An 11,791-nucleotide genomic window follows, 5' to 3' on the forward strand; every position below is an offset into this window, starting at 1 on the left:
TTATGGGTAGCCAAGGCATCTACTTTGCTTGCTAGTTGTTTAAGTTGTTCGCCAGTGTGTACATTCTGGTTTAAAAAATCTTTATTGGTTTGTTGTTGGGAAGCTATAAAGTTTTCCATCATGATTTCCAAGTTAGATTTCCTAGGGGTGTTATTGTTAGGCATGGATGGGTTCGGTTTCGGATATCCCGGAGGTATAGCTGGGGTTTGATTTTGAGACTGTCCAGGTGCGTACAAAGCATTATTACTCTTATATGAAAAGTTTGGATGGTTCTTCCAATTTGAGTTATAGGTATTCGAGTAGGGGCTTCCTTGAGCATAGTTTACTTGCTCTGCTTGGATTCCTGTCAAGAGTTGACAATCCGTAGGAGTGTGACCTTGGATTCCATAGACCTCGCAATTCTGAGTTATAGCAACCACGGCGGCTGGAGGTGATACATTTAAACTTTCAATTTTCTGGACCAAAGCATCCACTTTTGCATTAACGTGATCAAGGTTACTTATCTCGTACATGCCAGTTTTCGTTTGAGGTTTTTCCACCATTGTTCGTTCGGTTCCCCACTGATAGTGGTTTTGGGCCATGCTTTCGATAAGCTGGTAAGCATCAGCATAAGGTTTGTTCATTAGTGCACCACCTGCAGCAGCGTCTATTGTTAACCTTGTGTTGTACAAGAGACCATTATAAAATGTGTGAATTACTAACCAGTCTTCCAAACCATGGTGTGGGCAAAATCTCATCATGTCTTTGTATCTTTCCCATGCTTCGAAAAGAGACTCGTTGTCTTTCTGTTTAAATCCGTTTATCTGGGCTCTTAACATAGCTGTTTTGCTTGGCGGAAAGTATCGGGCAAGAAAAACTTTCTTCAACTCGTTCCATGTGGTGACTGAGTTGGAAGGAAGAGATTGAAGCCATCTTCTAGCGCTATCTCTTAATGAGAAAGGAAAAAGACGAAGTCGAATTGCCTCTGAAGTGACACCATTAGCTTTAACAGTATCAGCGTATTGGACAAATACGGATAAATGAAGGTTTGGATCCTCGGTAGGATTTCCAGAGAATTGGTTCTGTTGCACAGCCTGCAACAGCGAAGGTTTAAGTTCGAAGTTGTTTGCTTCGATTGCGGGTGGAGCAATACTTGAATGCGGCTCATCTTGCGATGGAGCGGCGTAATCTCTAAGAGCACGAGCTGGTTCTGCCATCTCGGTTATCGAAGGAAAAAGGTTTTTGAAATCAGGAAGTTCTATAGGAGGGAGATTGTTTGCAGCACGATATTCCCGAATTCGTCGTAGGACTCGGAGATATAGTTCGATATCGTTGATTCGTAAATAGAGCGGTTCGCCTTGAGAGCGAGTGCGTGGCATACAAATCAACGAAAGAAAGAATAGAAGAAAAAGAAACCTTAGTCTCTACAGCGTAACGGAAGAGTTACGATATCGATTAAATAAAAGTCCCCGGCAACGGCGCCAAAAACTTGATCGCGACTTTATGAGTCGAATTTGGGGTACAAACTGCAAGTGCACAGTTCTATCGCGTAGTTTTAAAAGATATCGATCCCACAGGGACTTATGAATCGATATACCGTTATCTAAGGTTACTTCGTAAAGCTAAGGTGAACAATGTTTGATTGTTTGGGGGAAAGCTAAAAACTAAACTAAGATCTAGATTAAATATTAATAAAGCAGATATCGGTATGTAGTTCGTCGTAATTAGGGAATCAATCCTTTGTCGGTCTCTTGGTTTTAAAATAAATCTTTTCAGTTGACTTTATTGATTAAAAGTTTTATCTCAAACTCTCGCTCTGTTGAATAAACCATGATTTTATGTTAATGTAGCTGTCACTTATAATTAAGTCAAAAACCATTTTTTGAAAGCAATACAGTCCATAGAAACTCTTTTCAATAAAACACTGACCGTTTAAACACCCTTATCTCAAACTCTCGCTCTGTTGACTTAGGTTATATAATTAAATTCGAATGCTTAACTCTCGTCCTCACATTCAATCTTCAAAAATACTTTTTGGAAAAGATCGGAATTTAATTAACTCTAAAACTTGCTCTCGCCCTGATCTAGAATTAATGTCTAATTTACACTGTCCAGTTAAAACCTCAAACTCTCGCTCTATTGATTTTAACTTCTTTATGTCTTTTACTTTCGTAAAAACCTTTGTTATTAAACCTGTAAATTGAGACCGTAAAAAGAGTGATTTTAATTCTAAACTTAATTTAACCGACTTAGTTTTGATTCCTTATTCCGCTTACTTTACATACCGATATCTAAGCGAATTAGCCAGACATGCTAAACAAACTAAAATACTTATCATGCATAAACAGACTCATCCCAGGCAGATAATATAAATAAATAATAAAACAAAGCATTAAATAATAATTAAAGAACCTGAATGAGGTAAACAATAGTCTTGAACACTCCACCACAAGCCGGTAGGATTTGTTCTTGGATTCTTCAATTAAACAACAAATTAAAACGAAGGAAATAAAACTAGATTCTAACGTAAGGTTAGATCCGGTAAAAAGGTGCACAATAGTTTCCGGTGTAGAAACTATTGTACGAAAAGAATTAACTAAATGCTAAAAAGGAAAAAGGAAAATAGAAATTGCAAGAGAGATAATGTAGAACTCGTAAAAATAATAAAGAAACAATAATGTTAAGTTGCTGGAAAAGAAAATATGCAAAAGCGAAAACGGCAAAGGAAAAAATGTGGAAAAGCCTCGGAACCCCTTTTGGTTTTGCAAGTGGCTATTTATATATGCTTGAGTAACCGCTTCCGCTGCCAAAAAGGTCTTCAACGTGCATAAATGCATGGCGTGAATATAGGGCTCAACACTCCTCAACGTCTCCTCAACGTCTCTGAGGCGTTGCTTGCGCCAAAAATGTAGGGGAATGGTGTGACGTTCGTCACACCATGTGTGACGTCCGTCACAGGAGTGTGCAAGGCGTGACGCTCGTCACGCCCTCTGTGACGTCCGTCACATGCACGGCACCTGCGCTTTTGTGTTTTGGGCTGGGCTTTGACATTTGGTTCATTTTCTTTCCTTTTTGCACCTCCTTTTCTTCCATTTTTACTTGTGCTTCAAAATAAGCCACCTGAGACAAATAGGAAGAAAATACCGCGTAATATCTAATAAAATGAAGTGAACTGAAATAAATAATAATAAAATTTAATTGAATTAAGTCCTAAAATATGATATAATTTCGTGTTATCAGTATTTTCCGTAAGCGTCAAACAGTCTTTTGAATCCATGACTCTGAGTACCCTGTCCAAACCCAGTCGATGGTTGCGTAGTATGGACTCCCGAGGTGGATACTTCGTAAGAGTCGGTACGAGAATCTCACCCAGAATAGATTCCCTTGATGGAGTTGACGACCGGAAAGTATTTCCCGTAAGCGTCAAACATTCTTGTGAATCAATGACTTTGGGGATCCTTTGTAACAAAGCCCTAGATCATACCCGGTGAGAACCCCGTTTGGAAAAGCAATCAAATTTATCCATACCTCGGACTTTTGGACCCGTGTGTTGAAAAAACACAAATATGCATGGCCTGCATTGCATTCATTCACATCTCATTGCATCTGCATCTCATCATAACGCATGTCATTTTCCAGACAAAATACCAAAAAAACTCATCTCTCCTTTGTCCATGAAGCAAAGTGATTCTCAACACGCGTTAGAACAAAGAACCATGTCTCAAGATATGATGGACGAGCTAAGGAAAAGTTAAGAAGTATTGAAGGAGGAACTTAATCTTTTGAAGAGCATAATGAGATGGGTCTTGGAAAAGCTGCAAGTCTTGTTGGGAAAAGAGGGTCACCCAATATACACTGTTGCAACAAAGAGAGCTATTACTCCACATCCATCTGGTCAAGGGAAATTCTATGAGGTAACTCCTCATTTACCAGTATATGGACCTCCCTCAAGACGTCATCATCAACATCCTCTGGCTATTCCTCCTCAAAATCACCGAAGTCAGGTTCAGAACAAAAATCAGAATCAAAACAAGAGGAACAAAAATCACAATGACCCAATTCCGGTGCCATACAGAAAGCTCTACCCACAACTAATCCAGAATGCTTTGGTGACCCCTCGAGCTCTCACACCTGTGTCACCATACCTGTCATGGTACAATCCAAATGCAACATGTGAATTCCATAAAGGGGCAGTGGGACATGACCTAGATTCTTGCTTAGCGCTGAAAGCCTTTGTACGAGAGCTGATTAACAAAAAGAGCTTAGTCTTTGAAGAAGATCACCCAAAGATCAAGTGCGGATACCATACTAGAACAATGGGGCACTCCATCGAGGAATGCAAGAGTTTTAAGCTCAAGCTGCAAGGATTGATTGACATAAGGTCACCAACACTCAAGGAGGAAGGCTCGGGTACATATACCTTGATTTCTGGGCCAGGTAATGAGAAAGGGAAAGGACCCCTGAGACCCCTCAAGGTTTTGTACCACAAGGAAGATGTCAGGGATGTGGCTAATGAGCTATCATTATTTCCTGGTAAGAGCATTGAGATACCGCCTTGGATTTCCAATGTCATGACCCATACCAATGAAAGAAAAGGAGAAGTGAGTAGTGGAGCCAAGAGGGTTGCGTTCAACGATGAGATTGAAGGAAAAGAATTTGAGGATCATCATGCCGATGTCAAAAATCTTGTTGATCCCAACCTTCAAGTTTGAAGAAGTCAATTCCCTAAAGTTGGCAATCATTTGGCTGTTTCAACACTTCTTTTGTAGTTTCTTTGCATGTTGGTTGTTATTTGCTTTTAAACATTGTTGTTTTATTTGAATTGGTAAGATTAATGAAATGTTTATGCATCTTTTGAATTAATCCGTTCGTATTCACTCGTTTTTCATTTATGTTAAAAAACAAAAACAAAAATACTCCTCTCATTCATTTTTGTTTATCAAACCGTTGTGTTAACAAAGATTGGAGGGAGGATGATGAAAACAAAACACCTGCAATTGTTGTGGTATGCTTTTGAGTAAAACCTTGTCGATGATGTAAGGAATTGTTTCAAATCCCCAAACACCGAAGAGATAAGGAGTTAATCCCTAGTCAACCACTTTGAGCCTAGAAGTTGGTGTTTATTTCAGATCTAAAACCCTTAATCTTAACCTGGGGCAGGGTAGTTGTGTTCAGATAGTTTGACCGTGCATTCGATCTTTTAAACAAAATCGTCCATATGTACACCCTCCATTTAGGTTCAACCACATGTTATCCTTCGCGCACATGTTGAAGTGTCGAAGAAGTTGAGAAAAGATAAAATTAGTGTTGGTTGATCCTCATCCACCAATAATGTGGCAGTCAATACCTTTAAAAAATAAAAAAAAAGCCCGCTAAATCAAATACCACAAAATGACTTAGGCAAAAGTTAGGGCATCCCGGTGGGCCGAAAGCTTCAAAGAAGCGGTCCAGGCAAAATTAGGGATAAAGAAAATCAATCAAAAGAGGTCACCAAAATCCTCAACAAAACAAAAAATAAGGTGACTGCCATTTCAAGAAAATTCGTCTTGAATCCTCATCACACCTTCGAACCCTCTTAGAAGTCGAATGCGTGTATCGGATTAACTGAACGTAGGAACTGGAGATCATCAAGAAGAAGGGGTGGGTACAAAAATAAATTTTGAGCCTTACATCCTTTTTGTTTCAAAGAAAAAAAACCGTGAACCAGACCACGTTACAACCCTTAAAAGACCTAATTGAGGCAGGGTTTATTTTGAAAGCATACTATAACAAGGTTGTGTTAACTTGACTCCAAACGATTTTTGTTAATCATGTGATGGCACCAACTTGCATACTGTGAATGACTTGATCACCTTTGTGTTCTTATCAACGACTCGTTCACTGTATTTCACCCATTCATATCAATAAACTTTGAGTTCAAATTTTTGCATAAGCATTGAATTAAAATTACCATTTTTGAATGAACAATCTTATTTGCAAGTCAACACTTAGCATCAAGAAATTCAATACACAGTTGAGGAACTTGATGGAGTGAAAGAAGTCTAGTCAGGGGCAAATCACTTTGAGCATCAGTTAATTCGAGCTAGTCACCCTAAGGGTCACCTAGCCAAGAGCAATCTGCTTCAAGAATCAGATCGGGGCAAGCCACCTCAGAGCTCAGTAAGTCCAATCACTCCAAGGTTCAGTTAGCCAAGAGTAATTTGCTTCAAGACTTAGACCAGGGCAAGCCACCTCAGAGCTCAATGAGTCCAGCTATCCAAAGGACAATCAATCAAGAGTCTACCATTCCAGTATTTGGTTAGTCAAGTTCAGACCACTGCAAGTTTCAAACACTTGGGGCAAGCCATCTCGAGGTAGTCTCATGGAAGGTTGTTTCCAAACCCACTTTTAAGGTGAACATTTCCAAAGACCCAAAAAACTGGGGCAAGATGAGCCACAGAGGGGCAGAACTTCTTTCTTCGTGCCTTCAAACTGCTCAAACAAATTCTGCCATACGTCAACAACTATCGAGTTTAAGACGAGTGCCCGAAAATTATGCTAGCACGTTCATTAATCCTCCAAAAGGATCCATTGGCTAAGCTGTGGCCATCAAACTGGATAGAATCCTCCCTTGACAACATCTATCATAAAATATTCGGTTGAGTTCTCGGTGTTGAGGAATCATGAGCTTCCATAAAAAGCCTTTACAAACTCCCAGTCTGCCCAGTGTCAGCATTCTCATAATCATGATCATTCATATATCATGCATAAAAGGAAATTCAAATCATGCATAGCCGAAATGTACTTCGTGCTCATTTTGCATTGACCCAGGTCTTGTTGTCGATCCTATGATCCTTTGACCTTTGATTCCAGTTTGTATTTGGTGCTCTTAAACCCACATCCGGTTTTCGCAGTCATTTTCAAATCCAAGTTTTGTTCAATACTATTCAGGTCATGTATGAACCTGTTGTTGAGCCTTTATTCCGGTGTCAGGTCATACTTGAACCTGTACTGAAGATTTTTTTTCTCTGTTTGTTCAATCCTATTCAGGTCATATATGAACCTGTTGTTGAGCTTTATTCCGGTGTCAGGTCATACTTGAACCTGCTCTGAAGATTTTTTCCCTGTCGTTCAATACTATTCAGGTCATGTATGAACCTGTTGTTGAGCTTTATTCCGGTGCCAGGTCATACTTGAACCTGTTCTGAAGATTCTTTCTATGTTTGTTCAATACTATTCAGGTCATGTATGAACCTGTCGTTGAGTTTTATTCCGGGGTCAGGTCATACTTGAACCTGCTCTGAAGAGTTTTTCCAATTTTTGTTCAATACTATTCAGGTCATGTATGAACCTGTTGTTGAGCTTTTATTCCGGGGTCAGGTCATACTTGAACTTGCTCTGAAGAGTTTTTCCAATTTCTGTTCAATACTATTCAGGTCATGTATGAACCTGTTGTTGAGCTTTTATTCCGGGGTCAGGTCATACTTGAACTTGCTCTGAAGAGTTTTTCCAATTTTTGTTCAATACTATTCAGGTCATATATGAACCTGTTGTTGAGCTTTTATTCCGGGGTCAGGTCATACTTGAACTTGCTCTGAAGAGTTTTTCCAATTTTTGTCCAATACTATTCAGGTCATGTATGAACCTGTTGTTGAGCTTTTATTCCAGGGTCAGGTCATACTTGAACCTGCTCTGAAGATTTTTTCTCTATTTGTTCAATACTATTCAGGTCATGTATGAACCTGTTGTTGAGCTTTATTCCGGTGTCAGGTCATACATGAACCTGTTCTGAAGAGTTATTCTCCATGATTATTCCCCAGCATTGTCAGGTCATATATGAACCTGTTTTGTTGTGTCTGAACCTGTTATGCATTTTCTTCCTTATTCAGGTCTGGTAAGTCATATGTGAACTTACTCCCTAAATCTCTTGTACTCCGAATGCTGCTTATCAAATTCCACTTCGATTACTCCCTAGTGTGTGTTTGACTCTCCAGCAGGATTTGTTTTCCCCAACGAGTTTGTTTCTTACCACTTGTCTGTCTTTCTGTGGACCATCAGCATTCCCCACAGCTTGGTCTGTCTGGTAGCATCTCCTGTCAAGGGTCCATCATATCCCTAGCAGGGAAGAAAATTAAAAAAAAAGAATCATGCATCCATGCATATCATATCATATCACATCACATCATGCCATAGGGATTCAGGATCAAAATCCGGGTCTTCTCAGTATTTAACCATCTCCCACTATGATCATATGAAGAGTGTCCTGCTTCATACTCTCTAGTTGAAGACGCTTAAATAGGGGCAACTGTCATACCCCGATTTTGGTCCTGAAATTTTTTCCATTTTTTCATTTTTATTTGGCACTTGGCCTAAAAGTTCATTTGCATACATTCATTCCCAAATCCATATTTTTGTTACACATTGGTCATTGTCTAGGCCTTTTTGATCATGGTGCTTTTGATTATAAAATGGATTTTAATTATTTGACTTTTTTTAATTTTCAATTTGATTTTAATTTCGAATTAAGTTTAATTCCAAATTTCAATTTAATCTTAATTGTTTATTTTACTAATGATTCAAACTCTAATTGATTTTAATTTCCAAATGAATGTTAGAGTTGATATCAAAGTAATTTTAACGAATTATAGATTAATTTGATTTTTATTTGGTTTTTGCTGATTTGTTATTATTATTTAAATTGATATTTAGATCAGTCTTGGATTATTCCTAAAAATCCATATCCATTTTTTAACTCTATTTTTAAATCCATATCCAAAATCCATATCCATTTTCATTATCCATTTGGAACCAATTTAAACCATTTCACATCCAAATCCATTCAATCATAACAATTAACCAATTAAGTTCATTAATCCAAAACAATTATTCAACAAAAAAAAAACAAATCCCAATTCCAAAGAATTCCATAACAACAACCTGCATCCTTGTTAATTTCCCCAATTACAATTCGTAATCATACTCATTACAAATATGGATTTACAAAGTTTCAATAACTATTACAACAATCAAAACTTGGTAATTTTCTTCCGTGATTCTGGTCGAAACCCTTTGCAAGCAGCTTCAGTTGTTGAAGAATTAATCACTAAAGAAAAAGTTGAAGTGATTATCGGCATGGCAAGAAGCAGCTCTTGTTGCTGACCTTGGAGCCAAGTTCCAAGTACCAATAATTTCATTTTTCTTCTCCACCGTCAGTCCCATCATCATTAGTGCAACTTCGTTGGCCTTTCTTGATTCAAATGTCACAAAATCTTTCTGCACAGTGAACAACTGCAGTTCAATATTAGAGCGCTCCAAAAAAAAACAAGGGATCGGGTACCGTCACAAATGGAAGACAAATTGACTCAACCGGACAATACCACAGTCAATCTTCTTTGAATTTCATTTTACCGGTACAGCACATCAAATCGTTTCCCCTTAGGATGTTTACTTGATTGCTTGAAAACATCTTCTGAACGTATCGCACTCGAGGTCGCCAGCCACGTTGAGACTGCATTTCGTGTATGGCGTACAAAATGTGCCTTAGAATGTCGCGAAACGTAAGGCGATGCCCTGTTGCAATGCAGTGGACCAATTAGATCATGAGCCCATACTAACAGTCAACATATGCTATGTGCATTGATTATAAACCTAAGGCTGCGGACAGTTGCAGAATGACAGAATTTTTTACCTGCTGCAGACATGTGCTGGACTTCACATCCATAAACACCAAGCAAACATCGAAAGGCCTGATGCAAGATAGCATGTTAGCAAATAGCAAGCTAAGGTGAGCCACAAACCAGGATTCAAGACAAGTGATACCAAGTAAGGTAGGGCAGTCATGAGTTTCTATCAAGAGCATGAACACGCTTACATACCATGAAGTACTAGAGCATAAGTTGTCGGTTTCGACCAAGTCTAGGTCGTGAAGCGTGATACTTGCTACAAAGAAGCTGCAGCATGCTTGCAATCCTGCAATAACGTATGGAAAAATCAGCCTTCACAGTTTTGGTACTACAATAAACTTAACAGTGGGATAATAAACCAGGACATCAAAGAGTAAAAATATAGGATCTTGGATTTTGCCCATAATGCAAGACAGCCCAACTGAGTCACTTTACAAGAACTCTTCATTTTTCAACCGCAATGCCATGGCAGCAGCACCCGTTAGAGCACATGCCGATTACGATTACCTCATCAAGTTTCTTCTTATCGGCGGTAGTGGTGTGGGGAAGAGTTGTTTTGCTTTTGAGATTTTCTGATGGTTCCTTCACAACCAATTTTATCACCACCATGGGTATTGATTTCAAGATAATAACCATTGAACTTGATGGCAAGCGCATTAAGTTGCAAATCTGGGATACAGCTGGCCAAGAGAGATTCAGAACTATTACTACAACTTATTACCGTGGAGCCATGGGTATCTTGCTGGTTTGTGATGCTACTGATAAAGCATCTTTCAATATTATTAGGAATCGGATTCGTAATATTGAACAGCATGCTTCTGACAATATAAACAAGTTACTTGTGGGAAACAAGGTTGATATGGATGAAAGTAAAAGGGCCGTACCTACCTCCAAAGGTCAAGCTCTTGCTGATGAGTATGGTATCAAGTTCTTTAAAACTAGTAAAAAAACAAACATGATGAAGAGCTTGGAGAATTGCTTGCTGGTGTTACCATTGCTCGTGGTGGTGTTCTACCTAACATCAACCCAGTGCTTTTACCAGAGAGGACTAAAAAGGTTGCTGCCAGTACTCCTAAGTCCCCATCAAAGGCCAAGAAATTCACTGCGGTTAAAAAACAACACAAACACAAATTAATTACCAAGTTGTTTAAATTCCAAGAAAATTCCCAAATTGGAATTGAGACAAAAACGTAGAAGAAAGCCTATACCCAGTTTACCTGTTCCAATCCAAGCATCAATTAGGGCGACCGAAACCTGACCACCCAGAAGGAGGTTTTGCAGGATACTCTTTTGAGCTCCATATGCCATCCTGAAAACCCTAATTCATAGAAGATAAATAGTGGAGGGATCAGTGAGAAAGAGAGAGGAAAAAAACCTAATCAGAGGCGGAATTGGAAACTTGCAAACAAAAGAACCCTAAGCTGTGAACATAAATAGGGAGAGGCGAATCAGGGAGAAAAAAAAGAGGAACGGCGAAAAAGATACCACAAACCCTAATCACCAAATCAAAGACAAACCTGTGAGCTTCATCGTTGTCGTTGTCATCGCCGAAGGTGAGTTTTTTTTTTGACATTGCTTTCTTACACGATTGAGTGAGATATGGGCGTTTGGGTGTGAGACGTGATGGTATCGATGGAAGGATATTGAGAGTTTGAGTGAGAGCGATCGGGAGAGCGTTTGAGAGAGAGGTTTGTGAGTGAGATTGGGAGAAGAGAGAGCGAGAGAGCTAAACGAGGATGACGCCACTGTTTTTTTTCATTTTCTTTCTTTTTTGTTTCCTTTTATTTAATTCTTTTTTTTAGCTGTCAGTAGAGCAAACAAAAAAAACATTAAAAAAAATTCGTTTAATTTTCCTAGGTTATTAGTTAATAATTATTTTATGTTTTCAACTTATCCCCCATTGTAAACCCAACAGCCAAGCGGCTGGGTTTAATTACCAGTAGACCAACAGATTTCTTTTTTTATTTAGTTTTTTTATTTTAATTCTATTTTTAATTTATCTTGGTTTATATATCTAAATTAGCATTGTAAATAATAACTAATCATAAGTGGCTTGGTGGAGAGGGGTGGTTTCCATAGTCTCAAGAGGAGTGGGTTCAATACTCATATGTAGCATTTGTTAGTATTTTAGCATTTTATTTTCTTTTAGC

At 38.6% G+C, this 11,791-nt stretch overlaps 2 pseudogenes; both read left to right on the forward strand.

Annotated features, from left to right (window-relative positions):
- The first annotated feature begins 711 nt into the window (after positions 1-711).
- LOC127099223 (uncharacterized) lies at positions 712-811 on the forward strand (annotated as a pseudogene).
- A 9,295-nt stretch (positions 812-10,106) lies between these two features.
- LOC127094172 (ras-related protein RAB1BV-like) lies at positions 10,107-10,835 on the forward strand (annotated as a pseudogene).
- Positions 10,836-11,791: the final 956 nt, after the last annotated feature.

This window comes from Lathyrus oleraceus, chromosome 6 (genome assembly GCF_024323335.1).
Source record: "Lathyrus oleraceus cultivar Zhongwan6 chromosome 6, CAAS_Psat_ZW6_1.0, whole genome shotgun sequence".
Classification (NCBI taxonomy): domain Eukaryota; kingdom Viridiplantae; phylum Streptophyta; class Magnoliopsida; order Fabales; family Fabaceae; genus Lathyrus; species Lathyrus oleraceus.